This window comes from Hemiscyllium ocellatum, chromosome 47 (assembly GCF_020745735.1).
Source record: "Hemiscyllium ocellatum isolate sHemOce1 chromosome 47, sHemOce1.pat.X.cur, whole genome shotgun sequence".
NCBI lineage: Eukaryota > Metazoa > Chordata > Chondrichthyes > Orectolobiformes > Hemiscylliidae > Hemiscyllium > Hemiscyllium ocellatum.
The window spans coordinates 25,924,009-25,948,857 of NC_083447.1; positions in this window are offsets into that span (position 1 = coordinate 25,924,009).

Below are 24,849 nucleotides of genomic sequence, written 5' to 3' on the forward strand. Positions count from 1 at the left end.
AACGTAACTTTGTTATTTCTTAAAAGTTATAGTAGGGTGGATCTTCCCAGAGTGAATTAGCTGGTCAGACTGCCGAGTTTTAAACAAATAACATTTATTTACCAAAGTACTGAATAAAACACAAGAAACCAAAAATAGAATACCTGAATAAATAATCCTATATAAACGCGACAGGCTAGCCAGACTTAAGGATCCTGTTCCATCATACTTGCAACAATCCCAATGAGCAAACCCCTTAGCACCAAGAGTAAAATTGACACAAAGGCTTCCAGGTTATAAGGTCAGAAGGACAGAAGGAGGAGGAGGGCGTCCAGTTCCAACAGTGTCCCTGGCTTAACTAACCCCAGAACTAATCAGACCTGTCCAGTTAGAGAGTTTGCCATGTCCTCTTGATTGTCGAAGCTTCTTATTAAATACTAAAATAGCCTTCTGGCTGATGCATTACCTGTTAGATATGAACAAAACGATCCCAATGAAACTTTCAAAGTTCAGACATATTTGAATCTTGGTTCATTTAGACTTTCTGTAAAAAAAAAATAAGGACAACATAACCTTGTAAATTGACCGGTTTTGTGACAACATGCCACATATGGCTTTGCACTGAATTCAGTAAATATAATCTCACTGCTTTGAAGCCAATAAAGTGTTTTCAAGTATTTGTGAGTTTACATAAAACAAAGTTGAATTGCGTTATGCGTTGAAGGTTCAATTTTTTTTTAGAGCTACGAGAGGAAAATCCAGACAGATCCACACTTCCTGTGTATGGTCAGGGAAAATTTGCCCAGTGAGAATCTATTGGCTGGCGTCTGGTCTAGTTGAGGAGAGATCAGCACTTTAACTACATCTAGATTGCGTATTTTGTGGGTGGCTGTATTGGGGGTGGGGGTGGTGGGGTTTTCAGGTGGTTACAGCATTGCAAATGGACAACACAGCAGAATCAACTAGCCTGTGATAACGAAACATCCACCATTATCTCTCACAACTAACTTCACAAGAGCAATTGGTGATGGGAGATGTGACCAATAGTCAGTGATGTCAACATTCAATCAAGTCCAGTTGTTATTTGTGATCTGAAGGTACCATACTGAAAGGGGTTAACTGGATCTGTTTGTTCAGTGACTGTGATTGATGTCAGTCTCCTTGGATCCTAATGATGTTGCTGGATGTTTTCCCTCTTCTATTAGTAAGGGGCTTCTTGCAATGATTTATCGCATTGTAGAAGCAGATGCATCACCTGCAACACTAACAAGAATCAGCAGTTGCAGAGACCGGGAGAAGAGAGGTCAGAATCTGAGAGCAGACTGGAATGTTCTAACAATGGATCAGAACATGAGAACAGTAGACTGGAATGTTCTAACAATGGATCAGAATTTGAGAACCCGAAGGTGGAATGCTGTAACAATGGACAGGAGTTTATCCTTGGGTCTTTCCCATGTTTCCAGGAACATATTATCAGTTCGGATATACGGTGTACTGCTGATTATTCAGGCTGGTTTCTATCCCATGCTTGCTATTGTTGGTGTTCCTGGTAAGTCTCTCCATCTCTATCTATTTATTAACCCCATAAGCCATGGTGAACTTCAGTGATATTTCTGTTAACTATATTTGGCAAAGTTGGAAACTACTGTCTTCAGTTTCAAATGGAAATCCATTCATCGCCACAAATTTCAAAACCGCCCCACCCCCGCCCTCACACACATCTGAGGACAAGACTGTTTACAATCCTATTTGCCCTGAATTGATTTATGTCTTCACATTCTCTCCATAAACAAACAAACCCACCACCAGCTCCATGATATCCCCATTCCACAGCTTGACGTTTATTCAGTTGCAAAATACACCATTATATATGCCTTGGAAAATTGCAGACTTCATAGTTCCAGCTCTCTTCTAATCACTCTTTCCATTACAATGTTTCCATAATGACCTTGTTCTTGTCTCTAAAGTAACTTCATGTCAGGGACACTATGTCAAAATAGTAATGTCGCTGGCCATGTCATTCAGTGGTCCAGGTTACTACATTAAGCCACGGTTTCAAATCCTATCTCAGACGATGAGAGAACTTAAACTCAAATGACAGGAACTGGAAATAAAAGCGAATTTCACTAATAAAACCCCACCAGCATTTTGTCAATAAGTTTATATATTTCGATGATGTTCTTTGGTAAAAAAAAATTATCTGGTCTGGATAAGGACGACGTCAGGTCCAGCGCAATATGTTTTGCTCTATACTGCCTTAAAGAATGGCCTCACATTAAAGGGCATTTAGTGAGGTCAACAAACGGTGCCCTTAACAGCGATGCAGACATCCTATATAATGAGAACACTAAAGTTTGGGAAAAGTAAATGATGCAAGAGATCAGAAGAAATAGGAAGTGCCAGAGAAACTGAACAGATTTAGCAGCCTCGGATAGAGATAAAAACAGAGTTGGCATTTCGAGTCCAATGACCAACCATCAGAACTGCACATGACGGGGACATAATGTGATTGATATTGGTGACAGGGATGTCTGTTGTGAAGGGGAGAAGGAGGGAGTTGAACAGACAGCGAAAGAGAGAGATAGAGAGAAAGAAGCAAATAGAGCGATTGTTAATGACCAGCTGGAATGGAAATAAAAATCAAGATTAATCTTATTAATTTTTCTCCTGTTGCCATATTAACGACAATATTGTCCAAAGTCACAGTTTGAAGTGAGTTATGTCCCTTTGTCTCCCTTTCCTAAGAGTAATCGTCTTTTTAAAAATTCATTAATGGGATGTTGGGACGGCATGTAATTCCCTTCCCATGTTGTCCTTGAGAAGCTGTTGGTGAGCTGCCTTCCTGACCACTGCAGTCAGTGGGCTCTCAGCATTCAATGCTTAGCTCCGTCTGGTTTAATTTATTTGAGACTTTATAGTGAGTGAAATAACTGAGTGGTTGGGCTTGGACATTTCAAACGGCAGCCGAGAGTTAACAATATTGCTATGGGTAGAGAGTCACATGTAAGCCCAATCAGGTGAAGATAACAGATCTCATTCCTTGAAGGGCATCAGTGTGCCAAGTAGGTTTTTCTGACAATCGTTTCATTGCTTCTTAATTCATGATATTTTATTGAACTCAACTTCCAATATTTGCTGTGGTGGAAATTGAATCTGTGCTCTGGGTCATTACCTGGGTCGCTGCATTAATAATCCGGAGATAATACATTTAAACCATCGCCTCCTCAGCATCCCCAAACATATCCACTGGCAGTAGTGATGAAGTTGTTGGCGTGGCTGTGCTGGAAGTATCGCGTTTTGCAAGGCAAAAAAAATGATTTGGAAAAACATACCATCTTTCTCATTTTGTATTTATGAGAAGGTGAAATGATGGGAAGTGCTCTTGGTGAAAAGGAGCTGAATGCCCTTGGTCAGGAGTCACTGAAAGAATTCATACAGAGCAGCAAGTAATCAGCACAGGATATCGTATAATGTCCTTCGTTGAAAAATGATTCAATATAGGCATGAAGACACCTCCCTGCAGTTTTATAGAGATATTGAGACAGCATGTAGGGTACTGTGAACAGATTTTCTCTCCATTATAAGGAATGATCTCCTTGCCACAGTGAGATAGTAAAGGAGTTTGACCAGACTAATCCCTGCATTGATGGTACCACGAGGAGAGTGTGAAGGAAATGAGTGTTTAATCTGTAATGCTGCAAAAGATTAAAAAGTGATTGCAATAAAACTTGAGCGTTTTGAACCAGGAGTCATTATTCACATAACAAAACAATGATAGCGTGAAATATCACATGAGTTTTCCTTCAGTACATGTTTTCATATGTGTACAGATACATTGATAGGAAAGGTTTAGCAGGATATGCGTCAAGTGCAGAGAAATGGAGTTAGTATGAATGGACATTTTGGTTGGCATAGATAAATTTGGGCTAAAGGGCCTGTCTCCCTGCTGTTGAACTCCATGACCGTCTGAGAGTTTACATTCTCTGTGGAGACCCCATGTTGGTTGTGAGAGTGCTGCAGTTTCTGAATGAACTCTCTCCATCTCAATAACAGTTGAACTGAGATCCTGCATTGAGCAATATGTTGTTCACAAACATTTCAGCAGCTACAGTCTGACCGAGTTGGCCATTCCCAAAAGTTTCTGATCTCCACGCCGAAGACGAGCTTGTCTTCTCAGAGATGGCAGATGCCTCCTTGCGACGTGGGACAAGCCATCGGTTGTGCTCCTTTCCATCACCAAACCACATTAATGTAACACGTGTGAACATTAGCAATGGAGCCAGGAGGAACAACTTGGGCCAGTCTGTCTGTGCAGTTTCTGATTCATTGGTTTTTGTGTTGCAGCATCAATGACATCCTCCTATTTCAGTATAACAGTTTGGAGGGTCTGAATGGATCTTCCTTTTCGTGTGTCAGCGTCTCGAGGGGGTTGCATGTTCTCCTTTTCATCCCAGGGAAGAGGTTCATTATTGGGTGACTCGCGGTAGCTTCTAACCAGCGTGTTGCGCTGACTCGACTCCTTAACGTCCTGTGTAATAATAGACAAACAGGAGGCTGGAGAACACAACAAGCCAGGCAGCATTAGAAGGTGGAGAAGTCAATTTTTCCGGTATAACCGTTCTTCAGGATTGGGGATGGCGGTAGGGAGACCTGCAGATAAAAAGAGAACGAAATGGTCGGGATGGGGGAAGTAGGGGAAGGGGAATTGGTGGTGACTAGGAGCTCACGTCGGTCCCTTTGGGCTGGTTGTGATGGTTAGGAAAATGTGTCCTTAGTTTATGTTTGGTCTCCCCAGTGTAGAGAAGACCACATCGTAAGCACTTGATGCAGTACACTAGGTTGGAAGGGAGGCAGGTGAATCTCTGTTTCACCTGGAAGGACAGTTTGGGGCGCTGGATGGAGGTGCAGGAGATTGTGTGCCAGCTGGTGATGCATCTTTTCCGTTTGCAGAGACAGTTTTCGGTGGGGATTGGAGGGTTTGGTGGGGAGTATGGCACGAACCAAAGATTAGCGAAGGGAATGGTCCTTGTGGAAAATGTGCCAGGTGTTGGGATCCAACCTAGTTTACTGTAACTGGTGCTCCCGATGTGGTCTTCGGTACATCGGCAATCCCAAATGTAAACTAAGGGGATGTTTTGCTAAGCACCTCAGCTGGGCCCATAAGGAGTGAGCTGACCTTCCAGTCACTGCCTATTTCAATTCCCCCTCCCACGCCATTTCCAACCTAGCCATCCTTGATTTCCTGCATTGACACAATGAAACAAACCGCAAATTGGAATAACAACACTTCATCCTCCTGGTCAGCCTACAGCCCGGGGAACTCAACATTGAGTTCTCCAATTTCAAATAACCTCCCCTTCAATCCCCTGAAAACATTCCCAGCCCCTCCTCCTCCCTTCCATTCCACTGATCAGCCCTTCTTCCATCTCCCAACTGGATTCACTCCTCCCATCGACCAACCCAGTCATAACCTTTACTTTTTTTCACGTATCCCCTGTACCTGGACGATTGTGTACAGGGTTTTTGAGACTGTACCTGGAGTATTGTGTACAGTTTTGGTGACCTAATCTGAGAAAGAATATGCTGACCACAGAGGATGTGCAATGGACATTTGCCAGATTCGTCCCTCAGATGGTGAGATTGTCTGATGCAGAAACTTGGCCTGTGTTCTCTAGGATTTCAAAGAATGAGAGGTAATCGCAGTGAAATTTAGAAAATTCACGAAGCATATGACAAGGTGGAAATAAGCAGGATGTTTCTCTGGCTGTCTACTCGACATTTAAGGCAAATAATGGCAGGAGAAGGGACAGGCTATATAAGACTGTGATAAGGAACAAATTCTTCACCTGGGGAGGACTGACTAATGCAGGGGCATGGAAATCTGCTGGCAGGCAAGTTTAGGGAGATTCCCCAGGTATTCAGCAAGTGTGCCAAGTGGAACAGAATAACCAGGCAATAGGTAGGAGTCATTAGTGACTTGCCAAGTTGCATCTAAAACAACTTTAGTGGTAAGAGACAGAGGGCGTTAGTAGAACACTGTTTGTGTGACTGGAGGCCGGTGTCCAATGGTGTACGACGGGAGCAGTGTTGTGTCCCTTATTATTTGTGATTCAGAGGTGCCAGCCATGAACTGGGGTGGCTAAAGTTAAAAATCACACAACACGAGCTTTCAAAGCGCACAACCACCTGATGAAGAAGCAGCGCTTCGAAAGCTTGTGCCTCTGAATAAACCTGTTGGGCTATAACCTGGTGTTGTGTGATCTACAACCATATGATTGGTAATATTCATAAGTAGTGCACCTGTGAATATGGACGAGGGGTACGGAGAGTGTAATAACTAAGTTTGTGTTTGATACAACGAATGACCGGTTGGTTGGCAGTGTGGAGGAAGGTTTTATGTTGCAGGAAGATGCAGATGGAATGGACAGATCAATGACAGATGGAAGGTAACCTTGATAAATATGACATGATGCACTTTGGAAGAAGGAAGCAGACAGGGGAGTACTCAGTGAATGGCAGCACACTAGGGAGCTCAGAGGGAGCTTATCCACACGTCCCTGAATGTGACTGGACAGGATAATACACAAGTTGTGAAAGCAAAGGAGAGCGTAAGCATAGTCTTTATTCATCGAGGCACACATTGTAAGAACTATGCAGAACTTTGGTTAGGGCAAGATGGAATACTTTGTGTAGCTCTGGGAACCACCTTACAGGAAGGATGTCATTGCACTGGAGGGGGCTGCAGTGGAGACTCACCAGGATGTTCCTTGGGATGGAGCATATTAGCAATGGAGAGAGGCTGGGTAAGCTCGGGTTGTTTACACTGGAGCAGAGAAGGCTGAGGGGGGATGTGATTCAGAAGGAAAAGTTTATGAGGGATAGGTACATGTTGGATATACAGCAGCTGTTCCTTTTAGTCAGAGGGAAAAGAACAAGGGGGAGCAGATTCTTAAAGTAAAGGGTTTGAGATTTAAAGGGGACTTGAGGATCATTTTTCACACAGAGGGGTTTGAGGTCTGGAATGCACTACCAAAGAGGGACTTGTCAGGGGTAACCATACATCTGTTACAACGTACTTGAATGACCTCTTGAAGTGTCATAATATTCGTGTAGAAAAGTGGGACTAATGTAGACGGTGCTGTAGTTCTGATGAGTGCATGGTTGTGCAAGGTCAATCTTTAAGAAGCTTACGAAAGGAATTGATGGGTTTCAGAATACTCTATAGGGTAATAAGAGGGAACTTGTAACTGTTTCAAAAAGTACGCCAGTGGCAAAATTAAGGGAAATCAATGTGCAGCTTCTTTATAGTCTGAACCCAGAGAATGGAGAATGGAGAAGAGGGAAATGGCAGAACTATGCAGCAAATATTTCGGTTATGTATTCACAGAAGAAAACAAAACAAAAAATAAATCTTCCCAGCAATACAAGGAAAGCTTAATCTGGTGAGAGAGAAAACGGGAGTAGAAAATAATTTGCAAATAAACGTTATGGAGACAGTACTTTAACTGAAAGTAATGGGACCGAGACAAAGGCAACAGAGATTTATCAAATGGGAATCATATTTGAGAGACTTACTTTCAGCAAAACTATGGAGAAGCAATCAATGCAATATGATTGGATTTTCAGAAAGATTTTTGATAAAGCCCAAAGCCTACTATGCAAATTCGAATCCTATGGGACTGGGGATAACAGAAAGGCATGGTTTTACAATGCAAGAGCTAACAGGAAACAGTGAGTAGGAATAAATCTTTTTTTTACAGCAGAAGACTCGGGGGTATAGCAGGATTCAGTGTTTGGACTCTTGCCATTTCAAATACACATCAAACTTTTGATCGAGGGGATCAAATGCAATATTTCCAAGCCTGCTGATGGCACTAATCGATGTCGGATTATGGGTGGTTGAGGAGGATGTAAAAAGTGACTGAGGCAAGTGGAGTGTCTGTGCAAATACGGGGCAATGAAGAGCAATGTGGGTGGATGAGGTGTTATACGCTTTGATGCGAAAAAGAGAACAGTAGCCGACCAGTTGAAAAGGTTGGAAAATGTTACTCTATAAAGGGACTTATGATTCTTTTTGTTTCATTCTTCACCGACCTCCGCCGTCTATACAGGGCAGTGAGTTCTGAAGCCGGAAGAAATACTGGGAATGGCATCGAGATACTTACCAGTGCACATAGACCTAACAGTTGGGTAGCTGTAAGATTGAAAAGGATCTGGATCTCCGTGTACACTAGTCACTGAAAGTATTTTTTTGCAGGAACAGAAAACAGTTAGGAAATTAAATGGGGTGTTGGTACTTCATTGCATGGGGGATTTGTGTACAGGTGTCAGGGTGTTTTCCTGCAGCTGTATAGACCCTTTATGAGACCCCATCTCGAACATTGTTCAGTATTGTGGGCAGTTTTGGTCTCCTTACCAAATAAAGGACAATGCTGACATTGGGGGAGAGCAGTCAAGGATGACCAGACTGATCTTTGGGATGACAGGCTTGTTGTGGGAGCAGAGTTTGGGTCGACTGAACCTATATTCTATGTGCTTTAGCAAAATGAGTGGATACCTCAGTGAAATATATCAAACTCTGACAGGGTGAGACAGATTACAAACAGTGATGATAATTCTGGAGCCATTTCAGAGACCATTGAAGAGTTTATCACATGTTTGTGCGTCTGGAGTCACTTTTATGCCAGACCTGGAAAGCACGGGAGATTTACTTCCTGAAAGTACGTTGGGGATGTAAACTGATGTTTACAATCGACATTGGCTTCAGAGTAACTGTTACTGACACCAGGTTTTCTATCTCAATGTTTTATTAATTGTTTATTCACTTCCACCAGCTGCCAGAGCATTATCATTGTTTATATTAGTAATCCAATGACATTTCCACAATACCACCATCTCCACATTGGGACCTATCAGAAACCACACTGAGCAGGTTATTCCTGTGCTGCTTGACAGCTCTGTCAAAAAGGACTCCCACCAATTTGAGCATCGTGAGGGGACTTAGGCCGTGGTAATTGGTCAGATTGTAATTATTCATCTCTTAACGGAGTGGACATAGTTGAGTAATTTTGCACATTGCCAGGGAGATGTCAGAGTTGGAGATGGAATGAAACAGCTTCCCCAGGGACACGGCTTGTTGTGCAGCACAAGTCTTCAGTCCTATTGCAGGAATCGTGTCAGGGCTCATTGTCTTTGTCGTTTCTACTGTGTTCAGCTGTTTCTTCATGTCACGTGCATCGAATCGAATTGGTTGAAGTCTGGCATCTGTGATTCTGTGGGCACCATGGCATGGTTGAGGTAGAGCATTAACTCAACACTTCTGGCTGAGGATGTTGCAGAAACTACCTCCTTGTCTTTTGCACTGAGGGTGCAGGGTTTTTCCGTTATTTAGGATGGGGATGTCTGTGGAGCCCTTTACTGCGTCGTTTGTTTAATCGTCCATCGCCATTTGTGAATAAATGTGGAATGACTGCAGAGGTTCAATCAGATCTGTTGGTCAACTGTGGTAGCTTTAATGGGTTAGCATCAGATTTAGATTCACGTGGTTCTGACCTTGACACGTTCACCCATACTCGTCACTGAGCCATAGATCATGTTGATGGTAATGGCAGACTGAAAGATTATCATGGGCGAAAAAGTTACAGGTTGTGGTTGAATGCAGGTCTGCTTCTCCTGCTCCTATGATCTATAGCACTATATGAAAACGCAGTTTTGAGCTGCAATATCTGCAATGCAATTCTGTCTGTTCTCCAGTTCACACCGAGACCCATTCGCCCATCAGCCCTGTACTCAGTGACAAACTCTGGTTTCTGATGTAGAAATACTTCCATTTTCCAAAATTCTCATTTTGCTGAGGGTCTCTCCCCGGGTCATGCTTTCGATCTATCACATTCCACAAAAGCATTGACTGATTTTAATTCATCTGTTGATTTCATCTGAATCTTTTTCCTTCATTAATGCCATCTTCGGTCTTAAAGTGAATGTGTTTCCCTCTGTTTCTCTCCCTGACCATGATTAAGAGCTCTGTAGTGTCAGTGAAGCCAACCTTATGTTGTTCCAGAGCCACTGAATTCTCTGGATTCCCAATAATCTTCACCACATTGTATGTTTTCTCTTTTGGTTTGATGCTGTCGCTTACATGCCTTATCATTCATGGCTGCCTTGTCCTTGCATGAGTATGTTTCATCTTCTTTCAGATGAATTTCATTATGTTCCGAATTATCCCCAGAAAATCCTGCCATTGCTGCTCCATGGTCTTCCCTGCTCGGCTTCTCTTCCAATTAAGCAGGAGAGTTGATGTTTCGGGCATGAGCCCTTCTTCAGGATTCCTGAAGAAGGGCTCATGCCCGAAACGTCGACTCTCCTGCTCCTTGGATGCTGCCTCACCTGCTGCGCTTTTCCAGCAACACATTTTCAGCTCTGATCTCCAGCATTTGCAGTCCTCACTCTTTCCCTTCCAATTAACTTTGACCAGCTCCTCCCGAATGTCTTTGGAGTTATACTGCTCAATTATAATCACATTACATCAAGAAAAGAGCAATAGATATCAACCGAAGATATAGGTGTGTGGGTGGATTATTGCCAGATTAAATGTAATCCTGATGAACATGAGGTGATGTACTTTGCAAGAAGGAACCAGACAGCGGAGTATTCAATGAATGGCAGCACAGGAGGAAGCTTAGAGGGTGTTTCTCCATCCATCCCTGATTGGGACTAGACAGGTTAATGCACAAATTGAGAACATATAGGGGATCATAAACATAACCTTTATTCATCGAGGCACAGATTATAAGAGCTATGTGGAATTTAGGTTAGGCCAAGATGGAATGCTGTGTGTAGCTCTGGGAGCCATATTGCAGGAAGGATATGATTGTACTAGAGGGGGTGAAGAGGAGATTCAGCAGGATGTTCCCTGGGATGGAGCGTATCAGTAATGGAGAGAGGTAGGATAAGCTCGGGTTGTTTACTTTGGAGCAGAGAAAGCTCAGGGGACTGTGATTCAGAAGATAAGATTACGAGGGGCTTGGACAGGATGGATCGACAGCAACTGTTCCTTTTAGGAAAATGTGAAGAACAAGGGAGCACCCTATAAAGTGAAGGGTTTGAGGTTTCATGAGGACTTTAGGATTGGTTTTCATCCAGAAGATGTTGGGGGCTGGAATGCACTTCCTGAAAAGGCAGTTGGTACAGCTAACCTCAGAACCATTAAAAATACATTGTTGTGCACTTGAAGTGGCAGAACATTCATGTCTATGGGGTTCACGTAGGGAAGTGAGACTAATGTAGTCAGCGCTGCATTTCTGACGATACAGAGTCTGTGCTCCTATGATTGTATCACTGTGGAAGGTCAATCATTGAGCATCTTAGGATAGGAATTGATGGGTTTCTGAAGAGTGTATTAATATGTGTTGCAACAGTGAAGTTGAAAAAGAGAATGCAGAATGGAGAACAGGGAAATGACAGAACTATGGAGAAAATGCTAAAGTTATGTCTTCACAGAAGACAACAAGACAAAAAACAAATCTTCCCAGCAATACTAAGAAACATTAGTCTGTTCAGAAAAAAAAGGAATAGAATGAAATTAGCAACGAAGGAGTTGTAGAGAAAGTAATGAGAATAAATTAATGGGCAAAGAAAAAGTCAGCAGAAACAAATGAAATTTGAATCATATTTCAGAAAGTGACTTGCAAAATTATGGAGAAGCAATCAATACAATGCGATTGGGTTTTCAGGAAGGTTACTGATAAAACCCCAAGCCTACGATACAAATTCTAATCTTATGGGACAGCGACTAACATGTGGACATGGTTTGCGAATGGGAGAGCTAACAGGAAGCATGGAGAAGGAATACAACATTTATTGAGTGGAAGGCCTGGGTGATATAGCAGGAATCGGGCTTTGGCTTCCAGATATTCCCAACACACACCAATTTTTTAGTTGAGTGAATCAAATGCAATATTCCCAAGTCTGCTGATGATACTAAACCATTTTGAGTTGTGAGTGGGTGAGCAGGATGTAAAAAAGCTCCAACGTGATTGAGACAAACAGAGTGACTGGACAAATATGTGGCAGATGGAGAGCAATGGGGAAAGATGTGACTTTGTGCACTATGATTGGAAAAACAGAACGGCAGTCTACCATTAGAAAAGGGGTTGTTTGAAAAAAATGCTGATCAAAAAGAAACTTATGCTGCATTTTTGTTTTCTTCTTTCAGACCTCTGAGCTCCATGCAGGGCAGTAGGTTATGAAGCCAGAAGTCAATACTGGGAATGGCATTGGCACACTGACCAATATACATAGACCCACCAAGTGGGGAACTGTAACATTGTAGAGGATCTGGATGTCCCAGTGCACCAGTCAGTGAAAGCAATATTGCAGGAACAGAAAATAGTTAGGAAGATAAATGGGATGTTGACCTTCATTACAAGGAGATTTGAATTCAGGAGTAAGGGTGACTTGCTGCTGCTGTACAGGGCCTTATTGAGAACACATCTCGAACATTGTGCAATATTGAGCACAGGTTTGGTCTCATTACCTAATAAAGGATAAACCTGACATTGTGGGAGAGCAATGAAGGATAACCACACTGATCTCTGGGATGACGGCCTTATTGTGGGAGCAAAGTTTGGGGCGACTGGGCATGTATTTCATGGGCATCAGGAAAATAAGTGAAATATATAAAACTTTGACCGGGCGCAACAGATTGAAAGCAGGGATGATAATTACCCTGGCTGGGATGTCTAAAACAGGAGGCCACAGTATTAAGTCCAGACAGGTCACTCTGCATTGAGATGAGAATAAATGTCAGCACTCAGAGACTGGTGAACCTGGGGAACTCTCTCCCAGATCAGGCTGTGGAAGCCAAGGCACTGAATATACGTAAGGATTTAAAGATACTATAAAGGGATAGGGGAGGGCAGGAGTGGTGTGAAGATAAAGGATCAGATATCATTACAGGCTGTTCTCCAATAACGTTGCAGCTGTGTTCCTGTACAACACTGTGTTGTAGAAAACCTTGCAATATTAATAATGGGGCCTGTGGGAAAAGGAGGTGGAGAGGCGAATCCACAGAATATCAGTAAAAGCCAAAAACTAAAGTTAATCTAACACACACACACTAGCACAGTCTAAGTAAATCCTCAAAGCATATATTGTAAAGCAATAGCAGAATAAATGTAACACTTTCTTTCTATCGTCACTGACTACAGCACTGTAACTTTCACCAAGCACTTCACCAGAAAGCACGAGGGGCTGACTGACCACTTGAATCCGATGGAGAATTCTAGTTCTCCCTAAAATTCTCCCCCTGGTTTGAAGTAAAGTTCCTTCTAAATGCAGATTAAAGTTTAAGGCTTGCAGAGCGTATTGAATTCCTGTTTTCGCCGAACACACTGAGGGTGCATTTTACAGACAGAGGATCCTGAGGCCCGGTTTTGCTGTTCAGATGGTGCCAGGTAAGAAATCACGGAACAGAGCTTGCGTTATAAAAAAAAGGTGCACAATTCACGAATTGTGTTGCAGCCAAATTGTGTTTAAAAAACATGTGTTTGTCAGAGAGCTGTCTGCATATTTATTGGAGGAGCAAAATTGATGGACAGAAAGGATCACAGTAATTCTTATTTTATATGTCCCGATGTTTTCACGTACTAAGTGTTATAAGCACTGTGTGGGGGAAAATGCATTGAGGAGATTTTCTCGATGAGCCTTCTCCATTCTAGCTCAATGTGTCGAATGGACTGCTCCTTTCCCTGTGCATCTACAGAAAAGCTGACCACGTGATCCCGATGCAGAATTCCAGTTCTCCCTAAACAAGCTCTCCCTCACAAAATTTCAAACATTAGGAAGGCAGCATCTGTCCAGAGGACAGGACTGTGTTTCTCGTTCCCTTTTCCGAAAACAAGCTAGTTGCCGAGTGTGTAGTCTGGGTATATCCTTTAAGGCCTCAGAGCAGTTTGAAGATATTGAGCGTCTGCCTTGACCAATTTAGAGACCATCAAAGAGTTTATCACTTATCTGTGCATCTGCAGTTACTGTTAGGCCAGACCAGGAAAGCACGGGAGAAACTTCCTGATAGTACATTAGGGAAGGAAAGTGGGGTTTAAAATCAACATTGGCTTCAAGGTCACTGTTACTGACACCAGATTTTACATCTCAATATTTTATTAATTGATTTTAACTTCCATCAGCTGCTGGAGCATTATCCTGGTCTTGATTAATAATCCAGTGACATTTACACAACGGCACCATCTCCACATGAGGACCTATAGAAACCACACTGAGCAGAGTACTTTTGAGCTGCTTGAAAGCTCTGTCAAAAAGAACTCCCACCAATGTGCCTGTCGTTATGAGACTGAGGGGATGGCAAGTGATCAGATTGTAATTATTCTCCTCTTAGGGGACTGGACATAGCTGAGTAATTTTCCACATTGCCAGGGAGATGTCAGAGTTGGAGTTGGAATTAAACAGCTTCCCAGGGACATGGCTTGTTGTGCAGCACAAGTCTTCAGTCCTATTACAGGAATGGGGTCAGGGGAATGGCCTTTGTGGTAGCTACTGTATTCAGCTGTTTCTTCATGTCACGAATTGATTTAAGACTGGCATCTGTGATTCTGTGGGAATCATGATGACGGTGAGGTGGATCATCGACTCAACGTTTCTGGATGAGGATTGTGCAGAGAATACATACTTGTCTTTTACTCTGATGGTCAGGGTTGTTCCATTATTTAGGATGGGAGTATTTGTGGAGTTCTCTCTTCCACGAAGTTGTTTAATGGTTCATCTTCACTTATGGCTGGATATGGCAGGACCACAGAGTTTAGATCTGCTCTGTTAGTTTTGCTATAACTTTTCCCTCGTGATCAGTTGTTAGTTCTGCTGGTTAGAATGCAACCGCTCAAGTACCATAGTTTTATTTGTTTGTCATCAGGTTTAGGTACATGGTTCTGACCCTCGCATGTTCACCAACACTCATCATTGAACCATTGATTGGTTTATGTTACTGGTTGCTTGATGGATTATCCCGGGAAAAAAAAAATTATAGATTGTGGTTGAATACAATTCTGCTGTTGCTGTGATCTACAGCACCACATGATAACTCAGTTTGAGCTGTAATATCTGCATTTTCAATTCTAGTGGCTGTCCCCCCAGTTCACATCGAGACCCATTCACCCATCAGCCCTGTACGCAGTGAGCTAACCTTGTTTCTGATGTGGTAACACGTCCATTTTCGTATTTACATTCTGCTCAGGGTCTCTTCATAGTGTCACGACTCCAATTTGTTGCATTCCTCAAGTACTTTAATATATTCATCTGAATCTTTTCCATTCCTGTAATGCCATAATCTGTGTTTGAAGTGAATGTGTTTCCCTCTATTTCTCTCCCTGACACTGATTAAGAGCTTTGTCATGTCAGTGAAGCCAGCTGTATGCAATTTCAGAGCCAATGAATGTGTGCACCTGGTGTTATTGGTCACTCCACAATGTGTGGCATTCCGTGTTTGTTAGGGCGTTTGGACAGCTTTGACACGTCTTTGGAACTTATTCAAAAACAGCAATTGCTGAAGAAACTTAGCAGGTCGGCAGTATCTTCTGGAGTGAAAGTGGAGTTACTCTTTCTGGTCCAGTGACCCTTCTAGAAAGCTCACAGATTCTCCAGAAATATTTGCAGTTTTATTTCCAGTATCCACAGTTATTTGTTTAATTGAAAATCTGTTCTGTGCCTCTTCATTTTGGAGAAACTCAGCAGGTCTGGCAACATCTACAGCGACAGAGAAACAGAGTTAGTGTTTCAATCCCAATGTGACACTTCAGAACTGAAAAGGATTGAAAAATGGGTTTTTAATCCCTTGAAAGAGGTGGGGATAGATGGCATGGAAAGAGGACGGGGCAAAAGATATATAGGCTTTTAGCAGTAGTGAACGAGTCGATGATGTAAATGGGTTGAATTTAAGATGTGAATTGGAGAAAGGATTTCTCTCTATTGTGTACAATTTAAAGAAGACACAACCACACAATGTCATAGATGGATGAGGAGGGATAATATTGACCATGTGGAATTATATGGATCTGGCCAGAGATACGTTTTCACTGTAGAGATCATTAGCCCCTTCAGATAAAAGAATTCAGGTGTTTCACTTCTCATTGCCGCTCGTAAGAGTTTCCTGCTGCCTTAGTATCGTAACATGGAGAAAACCAAATCACAGTATGACGTTTGCGGCTGAGTGTTGTTTACCTGACATTTTTAATATTGTTTCAAATTTACAGTGATTTTTTATATAATGCTTGTTCTTGAAATTAGAATCAGATGGATTGTAGGAGGTTGAGATTGATATTATAGAAGTTTATAAAATCATGGGAGGTATGGATAGTGTGAATAGCTAAAGTCTTTTCCACAGGATAGGGAGTTCAAACATAGAGGACATAGCTTTAAGGTGAAAGGAGGAAAATTTAAAAGGGATGAAAGGGCAACGTTTTCACACAGAGGGTAGTGTGGGTATGGAATGAGCTACCAGATGAAGAGTGGTAGTTGTGAGTACAACTACATTTGGGCAAACATATGAATGGGAAATATTTAGAGGCATATGGGCCAAATGAAAGCAGATGGGATTAGTTTAGTTTGGAAAACCTGGTCAGCATGGACAGGTTGGACCAAAGGGTCTGTTTGTGAGCTATATGACGGTATGAATCCAAAAAGCGAGGAAAAGGGAAGGAAAGATATTATGTGTGTATATATATATATATATATATATAAAGCACTCGAACTTTTCCGAGTATGAATAAAGACATTCAACATGAGTGTGTGACTTTTGGAGAAATGACATCGGGAAAGTTCGCTTAGATTATTTGGAGGGTGCGACTGGGGAACTGGCTAGAGAAAACAGGCAGATAATTTGCACCAGTATTTTGTAACATTCTCCACAGGGGAATGCAGTGTTGGTATTTCAATGATATTAACAAAATGGTAACAGAAGGAAAGTGTTTCTAACAAAAGGAACCGGTTTTTAACAGACAGATAAGATTAAGGGTAGACAGATCAGCAGTAATTCATAACTGGTTTTAAAAGAAGTGTTCATAGAGTGTCTAGTGGCACTGTGTGTAATATTCCATAACTCTCTGGATTACAGGAGTGTTTCAGCGAAACTGGAGAACCTCCAATATGGTGCCTATCCTCAAGAAAGGAGTGAGACAGAAAGCAGGAACCATTTAGCCTAACCATTATTACTGGGAATCTGCGAGAGTCTATTATTAAGGAAAGAATTGAAGGGCATTGAGAAAAGCTTCACGCAGAGTCAGCATGGTTTGTGAAAGGGAAACTATATTTTGTCTGTAAAATCATGCAAAGCTTTGCTCGAGATCCCTGAGAATGTAACAAGCGGACTTAATAAAGGGGGACTGGTAGACACGAGGCTTTCCAGAGAGTTTACAATGTAAAGTTTCTTGCACAAGACAGGAGCTCACAGTATGATGAATACAGTATTAGCATGGAAAACTTAGAAATCGGAATCAGGATTAATTGGATCTTTATGATAAAGTGTATCTACTGGAATACCACAAATATGAATCCGATTATATCAGTTATTTACAATCTATGCTGATAGCCTGACGGCGAGTGCAATATACATCCGAGTTCGTGGATGACACTGAGAACCAAAAGGCAGGCTGTTATTTAATGAAAAGGACTCCCCAAAAAGGAACAATACAAAAGTATTGGAGTGTTCAGTGTAGGAAACATAAGGTCAACATGCTGAAGCAGCAAGAAACTAGGTTGGCACGTTAGACGGGTTCCTGGGAAGAAAGGGTTGAATTAATGAGAACATCTCAAATGGTGAGGCGATTAGTCGTGCAGTAGAAATGAATGAGCATGATATTACTGAAATGTACAAGATAGGGAAGGGACTTGACAAGGGACATAATGCATAATAAGGGAGATCAATTTTAAACTGAGGTGCAAAAAAAAAAGCCTTCTTTCAGAAGGTAGTGAATGTCTGGAACTCCCTAACCCAGAGAATTGTGGAGGTTGGGACACTGAATGTATTTACAGACGGGGTGGATAGGTTTTTGGCATGTCAGCGAGTTGAAGGGTACAAGGGTTATCCGTAGAGTAGATTAGCCATGATCTAATTGAATGACAGTGCAGGCTTGACGGGCCGAATGGTCTACTCCTGTTCGCATTTCTTACATTTTCATGTTATTCCTTTGGAAAGTAACTGTTTGGTTTCCTGGCAGTCGTGGTGTACAATGTTGTATTCATGGAGGGCAGCAGAATTGTTTAAGTTAACCCTGGATAGGGTATGGGGGCGGTATTCACATGGAATCTGTGTCTGTAGCATGACTCCCAACTGGACCAGAAGTTACAGAGTGGGTAAGCTTGGAAACAGGGATTGGGGGTGGGGACACTTCCTGTCCAGCCTGGATTTTCCAAGTACATTTCCGATACTAAACCTAACCACCGGACTGGCCACGATCTGCCCCTATGTAGCAGGTGCGAAGGGCTGAATGGAACATCAGAACACAGGGCTGAGGAACACGATTGGCCCATTCGGCACTTTGACACTACTCCACCAGTAAATAAGGTCGTGGCTCATCTCATTGTGGTCCCAGCTGCACTTTTCTCCCAATGCACCATTATTCCTGATTTACCTGTCTATGGAAAATCAGACAAAGCCAGCCAGCCATGCTCTAATATAAAGATTACAAACCTCTGGGAAGAGAAATCCCACTTGAAAGAAATCCCACGTTGTGAATTTCTCCTCATTCCTGCTCTGACTGAGATTGCAGGTTGTCCCTGTTTCCTTTTCTAGTCCCACTCCAGGTTGGTGATACGGCTGATGATAAAAGTCTCAGACTGAGTCAGGTTCAGGTAAAGGAACAAGTCAGGCAGATTTCTTCAGTCAGCCACAAGTAATGAATCGTACTAACAGAGAAGCATGGTGGACATGTGGTTAATACGTCTGCCTCACATCACCAAGTAGTTGGGTTCAACTCCAACCTCACGCAACTCTCTGAGTGAAGTTTGAACATTCTCCCCCTGTCTGTGTGGGTTTCCTCACAATGCTTCAGTTTCCTCCCACAGTCCAAAGATGTGCAGCTTTGGGTGGATTCAGCATGCGAGATTGCCCATAGTGCCCAGGGATGTGTGGGTTATTCATGGAAAATATAAGATTACATGGATCGGGTAGGGAGACAGGTCTGAGTGGGATGCAGTTCAGTAGTTCAGTTTGGATTCAATGGGCAGAATTTCCTGCATCCACACTGTACACATTCTATGACAATGACAACAAGTTTGGACTATACAAAACCCAGTGGGTATCTACCTGATCCATTCTCCTGAAAATCTAGCATCTTTCAATAAGATCAGCAATGATTCCAAGGCTAACCTGTTAAATGCGCCATAATATAAACCCTCACAAAGCCATGCAATCTGTTCAGTCTAAAATCAGCAATTAATAATAATTATTAAAATTAATAATAAAATAAATAAATAAATAATAATAATATGACATTTTCAGTGGAGAATAAACTATCCATGGTATGTTTTGTTGGATCTTACATCATGAGTGAAGGGCAGAATAGATTTTTTACCTGTGTCTTTGAACTGTGTTGACAACAAGCAAGTGTGGCATGGTGGCTCACTGCTGCCTCGCAGTCCCATGGATCTGGGCTTGATTCCAGCTTCTGGTGACTCTCTATGTGGAGTTTGCACATTCTCCCTGTGTTTGTGTGGGTTTCCTCCGGGTACTCCATTTTCCTTCCACAATCTAAAGATGTACAGGTTAAGTGAATTAGCTATGCTAAGTTACCCATAGTGTTATATGCATTCGTCAGGGGTAAATACAGGGTAGAGGAATGGGACTGGGTGGGTTACTGTTTGGAGGGTCGGTGTGGCCTTGTTGGGCCAAACGCCTGTTTCCATACTGTGGGGAATCTTAAAAAAAATTCTAATCAAACGCTGTCTTTCCAAATGCATGTACATCTTAGCCCTCAGAGTCTTCTCAAGTAACTTACGCACCACTGATGTTAGACTTCCTGGCCTATAGTTCCCAGATTTTTCTTTGCTTCCCTTCCTGAATAATGGCACATTTGCTACCCTCCAATATTCTAGACCCTAACCTGTGGCTAACGATGATGCAAAAATATCACCAGGTCCCCGCAGTTTCTTCGGTAGCCTCTTGCAGTATTCTTGGATGCATCTGTTTAGGACCAGGAGATTTATCCACCTTCATACATTCTAATGCATCCAACACGTCTTCTCCTGTGATATTGACTCAATCCAAGATAACATCATGACCTTTCTTAAGCTCCCAAGTCTTCATGTTTTTCTCCACGGTAAAGACAGAGGAGAAATATTCATTGAGAATCTCACAAATCTCTTCCGGTTCCAGACATGCATGTTCACTTTGGATCTTGAGGGGTCATATTCTTATTTAGTTATTCCTTTTACTTTAATATACTTAAAGAACGTCTTTGGATTCTGGCTAATCTTCTCAGGCAAGGCTTTCTTGTCCCCCCTTTTAGCCCTTCTGATTTCCATCTTCAGTAAACTCCTGCATCCCCTGCACACCTCCACGATTCCCTTGATCCCAGCTGCATGCATCTGAGCCACGCCTCCATTTTGCTGGTCAAAGCCTCAATATCTCCTTACATCCAGGGTTCCCTATTCCCCCCAACCTTGTCTTTTAAACTCACAGGAACATATAGACCTTGAATTGTAGACATTTCACTTTTAAAATCCTCCCACTTGCCAGAAGTCCTTTCAGCTGCAAGCAAGCTCCTCCAGCCAACCCCTACAAGTTCCTGTCTAATTCCATCAAAATTCGCCTTTCCCCAATTTAAAACTTGATCATCTGGACCAGTTTTGTCCTTCTCCATAACTATTTTAAAATTAGTAAACTATGGTTACTGATCCCAGAGTGCTCCCCCACTGTCACCTGAGTCACCTGTCCTGTCCTAGTTCTTAGGTAGGTCAAGTTTCGTCCCTTCCCGAGTTGCACCCTGTACAATCTTATTGAGGAAACCTTTCTAAACACACTTAATAGATACAGCCCATCTAGTCCTTAACTCTATGTCATTCCCAGTCTATGTTCGGAAAATTAAAATCTCGTACTGTGGAAATCCTATTGACCCTGCAAGTCTCCCCAATCTCTTTACATATTTTTATTCCTCTAAATCCCCGTTTAATATTTAGGGGCCTCGAGAACAACCCAAATATTATCACCATTCCCTTTTTATTTCTTAGTTCCACCCAGAAATCCTCATTGGATGATCCATCAATTAGTTTATCTATGATTACTGCTGTGATACTCGCCTCAATCAAAAATGTAACTCCCCGTCCCCTCCTTCCACTATATCTGTCCCGCAAAAAGCACCTGTACCCTGGTACATTAAGTTGCCAGTCCTGTCCCTCCCTTAGCCATGTTTCAGTAATGTTTATAATATCCCAGTCACACATCTCTATTCACATCCTGCCAGCCATCTTGCATTGAAACAGTTGCAATTTAATCTAACAGATATTCCTTGCTCCCTGTCGTGTTACAGCCTAACCTGTCTCTTCACTTTACTGTATCTGATTGCTGTATCTCTTTCCAGCCTCACACTTACCTTCCTGCAGTCGTGGATCCCGACCCTCCTTCACGCCAGCCAAACTCGTTGAAACCCTCCCTTGCAGCACTTGCAAACCTGCCTGCCAGGATATTGGTCCCCTTCCAGTTCAGGCACAATCCGTCCTTCCCGAACAGATCACCTCTGCCCCACAAAACGATCCAAGTGATCAAAAAATCTAAATCTCTGCCCCCTGCACCAATTCTTTAGCCACCCATTCGTCTGCCATATCCTCCTGTTCTCATCCTCATTAGCACGGAATACTGGAAGTAAACCGGATATTACCACTGTCGTGGCCCTGTCTTTAACCATTTTCCTTTGCTCTCTATAATTACTCTGGACCTCATCACTATTTCTACCTGTGTCATTTGTACTAATGTCCACAATGACTTCTGGCTGCCAAACTGTACCATGTGAGCTCTCCTTGAACATTGTCCGAACTATATGACACCATCACATTCTCAACTCCAGGTCAATGCATTATTGCTGTTGTCGTACACAGAATCAATTCATTACCAATAAATGGCCCTACTTGTTTTGAAGATGTGTTAGTATGTGCCTGCATATTGTAAAAATAAGCGTTTCATGTCTTCACAATATCTGTGCTAAGATGAATATGTTTTATTCTTAACCAAACACAGAAATTATTGGAAAAGCACAGTCTGTCTTGCAGCATGTAAGAAGAGAAATCAGAGTTCAATTTTTAGGTCCAATGACCTTTCCTTTTAAACTGATTTATTCTGAAATCATTTCCCCAGTTTTATTCTCCCACACAAGAAGAAATATCTATCCGGTATTCACCACTTATACTCTTCTCAAGATCATATATGGTCAATACAACAACCCTCATTCTCAGGCTGAACTGTTAATTCTTCATAATGTAATACCTTCATCCCAATAATGAGTAAAGAGAAAAAAGCTTTGAAACGTTTCAAAAGCAATTTTGTTTTTTTTTTCAGTTTAGGCAATTATAACTACACATAATACTTCAGATGTGATCTCAGTCATGCCCTGTACTGATGTAGAAAAACATCACTAAGATCATATCCAATACCCCTTGCACGAAACAATCATTCCATTTACCTTCCAAATCATTTGCTGCATCTTCAGAATAATTTGATGTGAGTCATGTGGCAGAACACACAAATCCCTCGGCACACTGAGGTCTGCATTGTCCTTGCATTTAAATCATTTTCTGCTGTTCGTCTTTTCCTCAAAACAGAAAATTCCCATATTGATATATATTGTTTTATTTTTTTCTGCTGAAGGTGTGCTCACTTACAACTGTTCTCTGTCTGTCTGCCATTGATTGATGCTCTGACCTCTCCCATTCTGTGTCTCATTGCAGATGTTCTGCACACCCTCTGTCTGTATCCCATTGCAGACGCTCTGCCCTCCCTTTGTCTGTATTCCATTGCAGCCATTATGGCCTCCCTCTCTGTATCCCAAAGCAAACGCTCTCCTCACCCCCATCTGCATCCCATTGCAGACACTCTGCCCTCCCTCTGTCTGTATCCGATTGCAGCCGCCCTACCCTCCCCCTGTCTGCATCGCATTGCAGACGCTATGCCCTCCTCCTGTCTGTATTCCATTTCAGACACCCTATCCTCCCCTGTCTCTAACCCATTGCAGCTGCTCTGTACTTCCCTGTCTCTATCCCATTGCAGACGCTCTGCACTCCCACTGTCTGTGTCCCATTATAGACGCTCTGCCCTCCCCCGGTCTGCATGTCATTGCAGACGCTCTGTCTCCATTTGACATCTTATTTAATGACTACCCTGGTGCATGAGCAAATTGAGCTCCACCCCTTTCATTCAATAGTAATTTTCTGATGACATCTCACAGATCCATGAAGAATTCCACTGGTTACAGCTTTCCAAACACAAAATGAGTAATGACCTCTACTCTGTATTTCCTGACGCTACCTCAGGTGTCCCATGACCACTCACCCTATCCATGCCCTTCATCATTTTATAAACTTCTAGAAAGTGCAAATGTGACTCCAATCAACACGAATGGCTGTTCTTTGAGTCATCCTGCGTCTAAATTCTAAAATTCAGTAGTTGTACCTCTTCCTTCTCCATCAAGGCACGATTCCAAAAAGAATTTGATCAACTTGTTCAGACATATTATGAAACAGCTCTGTGGGCTTTAAAACTGGAATTTCGGCCCAATGATAGGGACCTACCATCATTCAGTATTAGCCGCTAAAGCTGCAACATGATGCTTCTGTGTGTTTGTTCGTCACCCTGTCGTAACATGCTGTGACACACCTCCACAGGACATGAATACACACCACCTTCTCCAGTGATAGGGGCACTACCAGATTGTCATGGACTGAAATCGACTTCAGAGTTCCGCCTCAGAAACGTGGGCACCATCCATTAAACAAGGCCAAACCATGCCCAGGCTTTGAGACATATTTTAAGTGTATGGACGTATTAAATTCTGGTTAACATTATCGAATTATACAGGGAACATTTCTCATTGAAAAAGGTACAGGTTATTCGCCTTAACTCTCGGATATTGAGTGCATTTGCTGTGCCATTGAGATAAACAATGAAGATCTTGAATTGCTTGTCTATCGTTTCTGGTTTAAATCGCTATTATCAGTAGCCTCCTTTTTTTACGGGAAGAAATCCTGCAACACACTGTGCACTATGAAAGATCTCGAGTAGATTTCAATTCTGAACACCAGAAATGAGGAAGAAGCATAATTCTTCTCTCAAAACACCGGTCACTATTTCAACTCTCTAACATGTGGCTTCCCTCTTCATAAAATCATTCATTGATACAAGGCAACTGTTTCCTAACCAGCTTTTGTTTACCGACTCCTCCCTCTGCCTGCGCAAGGCAAACCAAACTGTGGGTCATTGGGAAAGTCAAGGCTGGTGTCTGTAGGCCTTCTGGAGAGGGGATTGTTATTTCATCCGAAGGGGAAGTATGAGGGGGCGGTAATATCATTCACTGAACTGAGTGGTGGCAGATGGGTTTTAACATGAATGCATTTGAGGCATTGCATTTTGGTAAAACAAAACCGGGTTTACACCATTAATGCTGGGCTTTGGTATTTACATAGAAAAGAGGGACTCAGGGGCGCAGGTATAATTCTTTGAAGTCTGTGGTGCAGGGTGTTTAAGGTTATTTCACTGCTCATTCCTTGAGGTTAGAAGTTGGGAAGTCATGCTGAGATTGTGCAGGACATTATAAAGCCGCTTCTGAAGTATTGTGTGCAGTTCTGTTATAGGAAGGAGATCATTAAGCTGGAGAGGGT